The sequence below is a fragment of the Salvelinus alpinus genome, chromosome 5, assembly GCF_045679555.1.
Source record: "Salvelinus alpinus chromosome 5, SLU_Salpinus.1, whole genome shotgun sequence".
Taxonomy (NCBI): domain Eukaryota; kingdom Metazoa; phylum Chordata; class Actinopteri; order Salmoniformes; family Salmonidae; genus Salvelinus; species Salvelinus alpinus.
The window spans coordinates 21,066,469-21,077,246 of NC_092090.1; the positions used below are offsets into that span (position 1 = coordinate 21,066,469).

General features: G+C 42.5%; 1 long non-coding RNA gene across 1 annotated transcript; it reads left to right on the forward strand.

Moving 5' to 3' along the window:
- Window positions 1-332: 332 nt before the first annotated feature.
- On the forward strand, window positions 333-4,854 carry LOC139575194 (uncharacterized). Its single transcript, XR_011674902.1, has 3 exons — window positions 333-530; window positions 3,962-4,065; window positions 4,527-4,854. It is a non-coding gene; the product is annotated as an uncharacterized lncRNA (long non-coding RNA).
- The last annotated feature ends 5,924 nt before the right edge of the window (window positions 4,855-10,778 follow it).

Genomic DNA, 10,778 nt, shown 5'->3' on the forward strand with positions numbered 1-10,778 from the left:
TGCTTTATCATAACATACTGTATGTGTTAAGACACTGACTATAAGCGTATTAAAGTCTGTATGATGTTTTATAGATCATGAACTATAATGACTTGTAAGAATATATACTGCGTAATAAATAACAGCCAAGCTGGTTTAAAACACCAACAATATAGTTATTAGGCTACACACATTAGGCGCCATAATACAGTATTATAAGGCTTTATGTGAGGCAGAAAGCCTAGTTTACATCTATGCGCAGCATTACAGGCTAAATATTATTGCGATGTGAGATGATAGATCGTTCCAGTTATTCTCTCTCATATCTAAATGATAGGCAATGAATGTGGGCTGGTCCCTCTGCGCTCAACGCTCAACACCCGGATGTGTGCGGCACTTCGACTGCATAGTAGAAGAGCTGGATCCAGATAATAAACTGTTTGATGGGAATCAGATCGCGGATTACGACAAAAAATGAAATCAACTGAATCAGTGCCGTTTTGGAATCACTGACAGAATGGAGGACGATCTGGTTTCAGAGGATGATATCTGTAAGAATTTATAATTCTCTCATTACTAACGGAATAGCTGTATGTATTGGTTTTTGTGATGCCTACTCTGCTCATCTGGCCTATATACTGTACTAGTCTAGGCAGCCTGCCTATAGCAGGTTATTGCACGCGCGGACACTGTGCCAGAACAGATACAGTCAGAATCATTGATTCATTGATAAGAGCTAACATGAACTGAAGCCAGTTGAAATACTAGGCTGTGTTATCATATTGCAACAGGATTATAGGAGGTTGGTGACACCTTAATTGGGGAGGACGGACTCGTGGTAATGGCTGGAGCGGAGTGGGTGAAATGGTACCAAATACATCCAACACATTGTTTCCATGTGTTTAGTGCCGTTCCATTTACTCCGTTTCAGCCATTTTTATGAGCCGTCCTCTCCTCAGCAGCCTCCACTGGTTGCACTAGTTTCCTGACTTGTAAATGCTCAATGTACCGTTTGATGTAGGCCTGGCAATGTTGTGCATTTTACAAGCATATAACCCCCGAGATAGACAGATCTAGGTCAGTCTCAACCAGTCTGTCAACGTTGTTAAGAGAAACCAGCGTTTGTCGTCATAAAGAGTCTCAGAGGAAGAGTACTGATCTAGGACCAGTACCCCCCTTTCCATATAATCATATTAATTATGATTAAAGGACGAAACTGATCCTAGATCAGCACTAAGACGCTTCATGAATACAGTAGGAAGACTACGCAGAACAAATCATAGTTATCAATATAGAAACAGTTCGGTCACGCTCACATGTTTGCCATATCCAGTATGTTGTGTACGCAGAGTGGGAATGTAGTGTGAGATTTCTACATTGATGTTTCCCCCAATGTTGATTTAACCGTTCATAAGTTCCTGGGAGGTGAAACGACAGGCAGCTATGGCTCTTATAGGCACATACATACTGTAGTTGTACCAGGGATGGACAACCCATCTGGCACAACGCTGATGTAACAACAGAGAGTCTTTTCTGCACCCCAAAGAAATATGGCACAATGGTTGTGTGAACGCTTTTGTGTAGACAAACTGTCCGTTGTATCACAGAATAAATATAATCTGTATCACAACCACTGTGTCAAGTGTGTTTTAGGCTACATCATTTGCCAACCTGAGTGAGAACAGGGCCTTACGGACCTGCTGATGGCCCTTCATTCATCCAGACTATGGCTGCTTCTCAAATGTCACCCGTATTGTAAGGGGTGCGTATCTGGTGGCAGGAAAGTCAGATGCAGGAGAGCAGAACTTGATAATAGCCGGAGCAGTTTAATAGTAAAACCAACGGCATAAGAAATACAAAGTATGGCCACAAATAACCCGACGCGCACCAGACAAACAAAATGTGCACAAGCACTTACAATAAACAATACCACACAAAGACATGGGGGGGAACAGAGGGTTAAATACACAACACTTAATGAGGGAAATGAGAACCAGGTGTGTGGGAAAACGAGACAAAACAAATGGAAAATGAAAAATGGATCGGCGATGGCTAGAAGACCGGCGACGTCGACCGCCGAACACCGCCCGAACAAGGAGAAGCATCGACTTCGGCAGAAGTCGTGACACGTATAGTGCATTACTTATAGGCCCTGGTCAAAGGTAGTGCACTACGTAGAGAATAGGGTTCCATTTGGAACGCAGCCTATGATTGGAATTCAATCTGCTGGCCCTACAGCATTACCACAGTCTATAGAAAGACAGACATCAGGCCTCCCGAGTGGTGCAGTGCTAGAGGCGTCACTACAGACCTGGGTTCGATCCCAGGTCCAGCGTCGTCCGGGTTAGGGGAGGGTTTGGCTGGGGGGTGCTTTACATGGCTCATCGCGCTCTAGCGACTCCTGCAGGCTGACCTCGGTCGTCAGTTGAACGTGTTTCCTCTGACACATTGGTGCGGCTGGCTTCCCGGGTTAAGCGTGTGGGTGTTAAGAAGCGCGGTTGATTTGGAGGACGCGTGACTCGGAGGTTTGGAGGACACATGACTCTGAGGTTTGGAGGACACATGAGTCAGAGGTTTGGAGGACACATGACTCTGAGGTTTGGAGGACACATGACTCAGAGGTTTGGAGGACACATGACTCTGAGGTTTGGAGGACACATGACTCTGAGGTTTGGAGGACACATGACTCTGAGGTTTGGAGGACACATGACTCAGAGGTTTGGAGGACACATGACTCTGAGGTTTGGAGGACACATGACTCTGAGGTTTGGAGGACACATGACTCGGAGGTTTGGAGGACACATGACTCGGAGGTTTGGAGGACACATGACTCGGAGGTTTGGAGGACACATGACTCGGAGGTTTGGAGGACACATGACTCGGAGGTTTGGAGGACGCATGGGGAAGAAAAAGGGGGTAAAAAGAAAAGAAAAAAGAAAGACAGACATCAACATGAAGGCAAATAAATGCATTTGACGGATCAATCCATGGCTCACAAAATCCATTGGATAGATATTCACTCTAACCACTAGGCTACCTGCTGGTTACTGGCCCAACGCTCTAACCACTAGGCTACCTGCTGGTTACTGGCCCAACGCTCTAACCACTAGGCTACCTGCTGGTAACTGGCCCAATGCTCTAACCACTAGGCTACCTGCTAGTTACTGGCCCAATGCTCTAACCACTAGGCTACCTGCTGGTTACTGGCCCAACACTCTAACCACTAGGCTACCTGCTGGTAACTGGCCCAACGCTCTAACCACTAGGCTACCTGCTGGTTACTGGCCCAACGCTCTAACCACTAGGCTACCTGCTGGTTACTGGCCCAACGCTCTAACCACTAGGCTACCTGCTGGTTACTGGCCCAACGCTCTAACCACTAGGCTACCTGCTGGTTACTGGTCCAACGCTCTAACCACTAGCCTACCTGCTGGTTACTGGCCCAACACTCTAACCACTAGGCTACCTGCTGGTTACTGGCCCAACACTCTAACCACTAGGCTACCCTCTGGTTACTGGCCCAACGCTCTAACCACTAGGCTACCTGCTGGTTACTGGCCCAACGCTCTAACCACTAGCCTACCTGCTGGTTACTGGCCCAACACTCTAACCACTAGGCTACCTGCTGGTTACTGGTCCAACACTCTTACCACTAGGCTACCTGCTGGTTACTGGCCCAACGCTCTAACCACTAGGCTACCTGCTGGTTACTGGCCCAACGCTCTAACCACTAGGCTACCTGCTGGTTACTGGCCCAACGCTCTAACCACTAGGCTACCTGCTGGTTACTGGCCCAACACTCTAACCACTAGGCTACCTGCTGGTTACTGGCCCAACGCTCTAACCACTAGGCTACCTGCTGGTTACTGGCCCAACGCTCTAACCACTAGGCTACCTGCCCCCTCCTGGTGAACAGAGATAGAGCCTGATACTTGTTCCTGTTTCTCCCTTCCTCCTTCCCATGGCCCATGTCTGTTCACAGTGCTCCGGTCTGAGAAGGAATTCCACGATGCAGCGAAGAGGAACGACACGGACAAAATGCGGGAGCTGATAAAGAAAGGAGTGGACATCAAGGCCAAAAACAAAGTGAGTCCATGTACGGGATTGGAGAGCATACACACAGTCACAGTCGTTGGCAGACACACACACAGTCCCAGTCGTTGGCAGATACACACACACAGTCCCAGTCGTTGGCAGACACACACACAGTCCCAGTCGTTGGCAGACACACACACAGTCACAGTCGTTGGCAGATACACACACACAGTCCCAGTCGTTGGCAGATACACACACATACACACACAGTCACAGTCGTTGGCAGATACACACACACATACACACACAGTCACAGTCGTTGGCACGCACACACACATACACACTTACACACACTAGTTTACCACTGTCAGTTGAATACGGGATGCTATGCATGTTTTTCATGATAATGACTAATGACTATTGTTGTGTTGAAACCTGACTGAAAGTGAGTTCACAAGAACTTCTACTAATTCCACAGAAAACGTATACTAAGCTGTACTAATTCCCATTAGTAAAGCACAGTGCAGATACCCAGGAAGGATCTGACAGAGTCAGTGCCAGTCAGTCAGTGCCACACTGCCACTGCCAACGCTTTAGCAGCTGGAGCCTTGTTCCTGCCGTTTCTGCTTTTAAGAAAAGGAAACCGGCATCTTGTTGTCCCAGGAAAAGGATATGACCCGGATTTCACCTCACTGTGGGGAAATAACACCCTCCGACTTGTTTCTCTTGGCTAGCATGGCCCAAGGTTTCACCGCCAGGTCGTTAACTGTTTCTCCCTCAATGTTCTTGCAAATAAGTTGCATAATAAAAGTGTTTAGGTTTTTTTTGCAGTAAAATATAGCATGCGACTTGTGTTTTCTTCTCTGTGTCTTAATGAACTGAATGACCCTGCAGGGATCATTACAGTATGAAGCTGTCTATGTGGTTATAGAGTGGGAGTATCTTAACCTAGACTTTACATAACCTTTCAAAGCTGTTACTGCATCTGCTCCAGTGGAAAGGGAGAGAGCTGTTGTCTACCTCTTCTTTATCTGCATGCTCAGGTCCACTGCAGATAAACCACCTGTCATACCTACATTATTGTTGTGTTTTATTTCATTCTGATTCTGAGTCAGAGCACTTTATTGTCCTACATTGGCCGATTTGGTTTGCGGCTGTAACACAACAATATGAAAGAACAGCTACACAAAAAACACATCAAAAGCATTTCACATTCAAATGTATTTCGCCGTCCCCTCGGTCTGTTCTGCTGTTGTTACTCTCTCTCCTCTCTATCATGTTGTTTCTCTCTCTCCTCTCTATCATGTTGTTTCTCTCCTCTCTATCATGTTGTTTCTCTCTCTCCTCTCTATCATGTTGTTTCTCTCCTCTCTATCATGTTGTTTCTCTCTCTATCATGTTGTTTCTCTCTCCTCTATCATGTTGTTTCTCTCTCCCTCTATCATGTTGTTTCTCTCTCCTCTATCATGTTGTTTCTCTCCTCTCTATCATGTTGTTTCTCTCTCTCCTCTATCATGTTGTTTCTCTCCTCTATCATGTTGTTTCTCTCTCTCCTCTCTATCATGTTGTTTCTCTCTCTCCTCTATCATGTTGTTTCTCTCCTCTATCATGTTGTTTCTCTCTCTCCTCTATCATGTTGTTTCTCTCTCTATCATGTTGTTTCTCTCTCTATCATGTTGTTTCTCTCCTCTATCATGTTGTTTCTCTCTCTATCATGTTGTTTCTCTCTCTCCTCTATCATGTTGTTTCTCCCTCTATCATGTTGTTTCTCTCCTCTCTATCATGTTGTTACTCTCTCTATCATGTTGTTTCTCTCTCCTCTATCATGTTGTTTCTCTCTCCCTCTATCATGTTGTTTCTCTCTCTCCTCTATCATGTTGTTTCTCTCCTCTCTATCATGTTGTTTCTCTCTCTATCATGTTGTTTCTCTCTCCTCTATCATGTTGTTTCTCTCTCCCTCTATCATGTTGTTTCTCTCTCTCCTCTATCATGTTGTTTCTCTCCTCTATCATGTTGTTTCTCTCCTCTCTATCATGTTGTTTCTCTCTCTCCTCTATCATGTTGTTTCTCTCTCTATCATGTTGTTTCTCTCCTCTCTATCATGTTGTTTCTCTCTCCCTCTATCATGTTGTTTCTCTCCTCTCTATCATGTTGTTTCTCTCTCTATCATGTTGTTTCTCTCTCCTCTATCATGTTGTTTCTCTCTCCCTCTATCATGTTGTTTCTCTCTCTCCTCTATCATGTTGTTTCTCTCCTCTATCATGTTGTTTCTCTCCTCTCTATCATGTTGTTTCTCTCTCTCCTCTATCATGTTGTTTCTCTCCTCTATCATGTTGTTTCTCTCCTCTCTATCATGTTGTTTCTCTCTCTCCTCTATCATGTTGTTTCTCTCTCTATCATGTTGTTTCTCTCCTCTCTATCATGTTGTTTCTCTCTCTATCATGTTGTTTCTCTCTCCTCTATCATGTTGTTTCTCTCCTCTCTATCATGTTGTTTCTCTCCTCTCTATCATGTTGTTTCTCTCTCTATCATGTTGTTTCTCTCTCCTCTATCATGTTGTTTCTCTCTCCCTCTATCATGTTGTTTCTCTCCTCTATCATGTTGTTTCTCTCCTCTATCATGTTGTTTCTCTCCTCTCTATCATGTTGTTTCTCTCTCCTCTATCATGTTGTTTCTCTCCCCTCTATCATGTTGTTTCTCTCCTCTATCATGTTGTTTCTCTCCTCTATCATGTTGTTTCTCTCCTCTCTATCATGTTGTTTCTCTCTCTATCATGTTGTTTCTCTCTCCTCTATCATGTTGTTTCTCTCTCCCTCTATCATGTTGTTTCTCTCTCTCCTCTATCATGTTGTTTCTCTCCTCTATCATGTTGTTTCTCTCCTCTCTATCATGTTGTTTCTCTCTCTCCTCTATCATGTTGTTTCTCTCCTCTATCATGTTGTTTCTCTCCTCTCTATCATGTTGTTTCTCTCTCTCCTCTATCATGTTGTTTCTCTCTCTATCATGTTGTTTCTCTCCTCTCTATCATGTTGTTTCTCTCTCTATCATGTTGTTTCTCTCCTCTCTATCATGTTGTTTCTCTCTCCTCTATCATGTTGTTTCTCTCCTCTATCATGTTGTTTCTCTCTCCTCTATCATGTTGTTTCTCTCTCTATCATGTTGTTTCTACCTCTCCTCTATCATGTTGCTTCTCTCCTCTATCATGTTGTTTCTCTCCTCTATCATGTTGTTTCTCTCTCTCTATCATGTTGTTTCTCTCTCTATCATGTTGTTTCTCTCCTCTATCATGTTGTTTCTCTCTCTATCATGTTGTTTCTCTCTCTCCTCTATCATGTTGTTTCTCTCTCTCCTCTATCATGTTGTTTCTCTCTCTATCATGTTGTTTCTCTCTCCTCTATCATGTTGTTTCTCTCCTCTATCATGTTGTTTCTCTCTCTCTATCATGTTGTTTCTCTCTCTATCATGTTGTTTCTCTCCTCTATCATGTTGTTTCTCTCCTCTATCATGTTGTTTCTCTCCTCTATCATGTTGTTTCTCTCTCCTCTATCATGTTGTTTCTCTCTCCTCTATCATGTTGTTTCTCTCTCCTCTATCATGTTGTTTCTCTCTCTCCTCTATCATGTTGTTTCTCTCTCTATCATGTTGTTTCTCTCTCTATCATGTTGTTTCTCTCTCCTCTATCATGTTGTTTCTCTCTCCTCTATCATGTTGTTTCTCTCCTCTATCATGTTGTTTCTCTCTCTATCATGTTGTTTCTCTCTCTCCTCTATCATGTTGTTTCTCTCTATCATGTTGTTTCTCTCTCTATCATGTTGTTTCTCTCTCTCTATCATGTTGTTTCTCTCTCTCCTCTATCATGTTGTTTCTCTCTCTCTATCATGTTGTTTCTCTCTCCTCTATCATGTTGTTTCTCTCTCCTCTATCATGTTGTTTCTCTCCTCTATCATGTTGTTTCTCTCTCTCTATCATGTTGTTTCTCTCCTCTATCATGTTGTTTCTCTCTCCTCTATCATGTTGTTTCTCTCTCTCCTCTATCATGTTGTTTCTCTCCTCTATCATGTTGTTTCTCTCTCTCTATCATGTTGTTTCTCTCCTCTATCATGTTGTTTCTCTCTCCTCTATCATGTTGTTTCTCTCTCTCCTCTATCATGTTGTTTCTCTCTCCTCTATCATGTTGTTTCTCTCTCTCCTCTATCATGTTGTTTCTCTCCTCTATCATGTTGTTTCTCTCTCTCTATCATGTTGTTTCTCTCCTCTATCATGTTGTTTCTCTCTCCTCTATCATGTTGTTTCTCTCTCTCCTCTATCATGTTGTTTCTCTCTCCTCTATCATGTTGTTTCTCTCTCTCCTCTATCATGTTGTTTCTCTCTCCTCTATCATGTTGTTTCTCTCTCTCTCTATCATGTTGTTTCTCTCTCCTCTATCATGTTGTTTCTCTCTCCTCTATCATGTTGTTTCTCTCCTCTATCATGTTGTTTCTCTCTCTCTATCATGTTGTTTCTCTCCTCTATCATGTTGTTTCTCTCTATCATGTTGTTTCTCTCTCTATCATGTTGTTTCTCTCTCTATCATGTTGTTTCTCTCTCTCCTCTATCATGTTGTTTCTCTCTCTATCATGTTGTTTCTCTCTCTATCATGTTGTTTCTCTCTCTCCTCTATCATGTTGTTTCTCTCTCTCTATCATGTTGTTTCTCTCTCTCCTCTATCATGTTGTTTCTCCCTCTATCATGTTGTTTCTCTCTCTCTATCATGTTGTTTCTCTCCTCTATCATGTTGTTTCTCTCTCTCCTCTATCATGTTGTTTCTCCCTCTATCATGTTGTTTCTCTCTCTCTATCATGTTGTTTCTCTCTCTATCATGTTGTTTCTCTCTCTATCATGTTGTTTCTCTCTCTATCATGTTGTTTCTCCCTCTATCATGTTGTTTCTCTCTCTCTATCATGTTGTTTCTCTCCTCTATCATGTTGTTTCTCTCTCCTCTATCATGTTGTTTCTCTCTCCTCTCTATCATGTTGTTTCTCTCTCTATCATGTTGTTTCTCTCTCCTCTCTATCATGTTGTTTCTCTCCTCTATCATGTTGTTTCTCTCTCTCCTCTATCATGTTGTTTCTCTCTCTATCATGTTGTTTCTCTCTCTCCTCTATCATGTTGTTTCTCTCTCCTCTATCATGTTGTTTCTCTCTCTATCATGTTGTTTCTCCCTCTATCATGTTGTTTCTCTCTCCTCTCTATCATGTTGTTTCTCTCTCCTCTATCATGTGGTTTCTCTCCTCTATCATGTTGTTTCTCTCTCTATCATGTTGTTTCTCCCTCTATCATGTTGTTTCTCTCTCCTCTCTATCATGTTGTTTCTCTCTCCTCTATCATGTGGTTTCTCTCTCTATCATGTTGTTTCTCTCTCTATCATGTTGTTTCTCTCTCCTCTATCATGTGGTTTCTCTCCTCTATCATGTGGTTTCTCTCCTCTATCATGTTGTTTCTCTCTCTATCATGTTGTTTCTCTCTCCTCTATCATGTTGTTTCTCTCCTCTATCATGTTGTTTCTCTCCTCTATCATGTTGTTTCTCTCTCTATCATGTTGTTTCTCTCTCCTCTATCATGTTGTTTCTCTCTCCTCTATCATGTTGTTTCTCTCTCCTCTATCATGTGGTTTCTCTCCTCTATCATGTTGTTTCTCTCTCTATCATGTTGTTTCTCTCTCCTCTATCATGTGGTTTCTCTCCTCTATCATGTTGTTTCTCTCTCTATCATGTTGTTTCTCTCCTCTATCATGTTGTTTCTCCCTCTATCATGTTGTTTCTCTCTCTATCATGTTGTTTCTCTCTCCTCTATCATGTTGTTTCTCTCTCATCTATCATGTTGTTTCTCCCTCTATCATGTTGTTTCTCTCTCTCTATCATGTTGTTTCTCTCCTCTATCATGTTGTTTCTCTCCTCTATCATGTTGTTTCTCTCTCCTCTATCATGTTGTTTCTCTCCTCTATCATGTTGTTTCTCCCTCTATCATGTTGTTTCTCTCTCTATCATGTTGTTTCTCTATCATGTTGTTTCTCTCTCTCCTCTATCATGTTGTTTCTCTCTCTCCTCTATCATGTTGTTTCTCTCTCCTCTATCATGTTGTTTCTCTCCTCTATCATGTTGTTTCTCCCTCTATCATGTTGTTTCTCCCTCTATCATGTTGTTTCTCTCTCTATCATGTTGTTTCTCTCTCTCCTCTATCATGTTGTTTCTCTCCTCTATCATCTTGTTTCTCCCTCTATCATCTTGTTTCTCCCTCTATCATGTTGTTTCTCTCTCTATCATGTTGTTTCTCTCTCCTCTATCATGTTGTTTCTCTCTCCTCTATCATGTTGTTTCTCCCTCTATCATGTTGTTTCTCTCTCTATCATGTTGTTTCTCTCTCCTCTATCATGTTGTTTCTCCCTCTATCATGTTGTTTCTCCCTCTATCATGTTGTTTCTCTCTCTATCATGTTGTTTCTCTCTCCTCTATCATGTTGTTTCTCTCTCTATCATGTTGTTTCTCTCTCCTCTATCATGTTGTTTCTCTCTCTATCATGTTGTTTCTCTCTCTCCTCTATCATGTTGTTTCTCTCTCTATCATGTTGTTTCTCTTTCTCCTCTATCATGTTGTTTCTCTCTCCTCTATCATGTTGTTTCTCTCTCTATCATGTTGTTTCTCTTTCTCCTCTATCATGTTGTTTCTCTCTCCTCTATCATGTTGTTTCTCTCTCCTCTCTATCATGTTGTTTCTCTCTCCTCTATC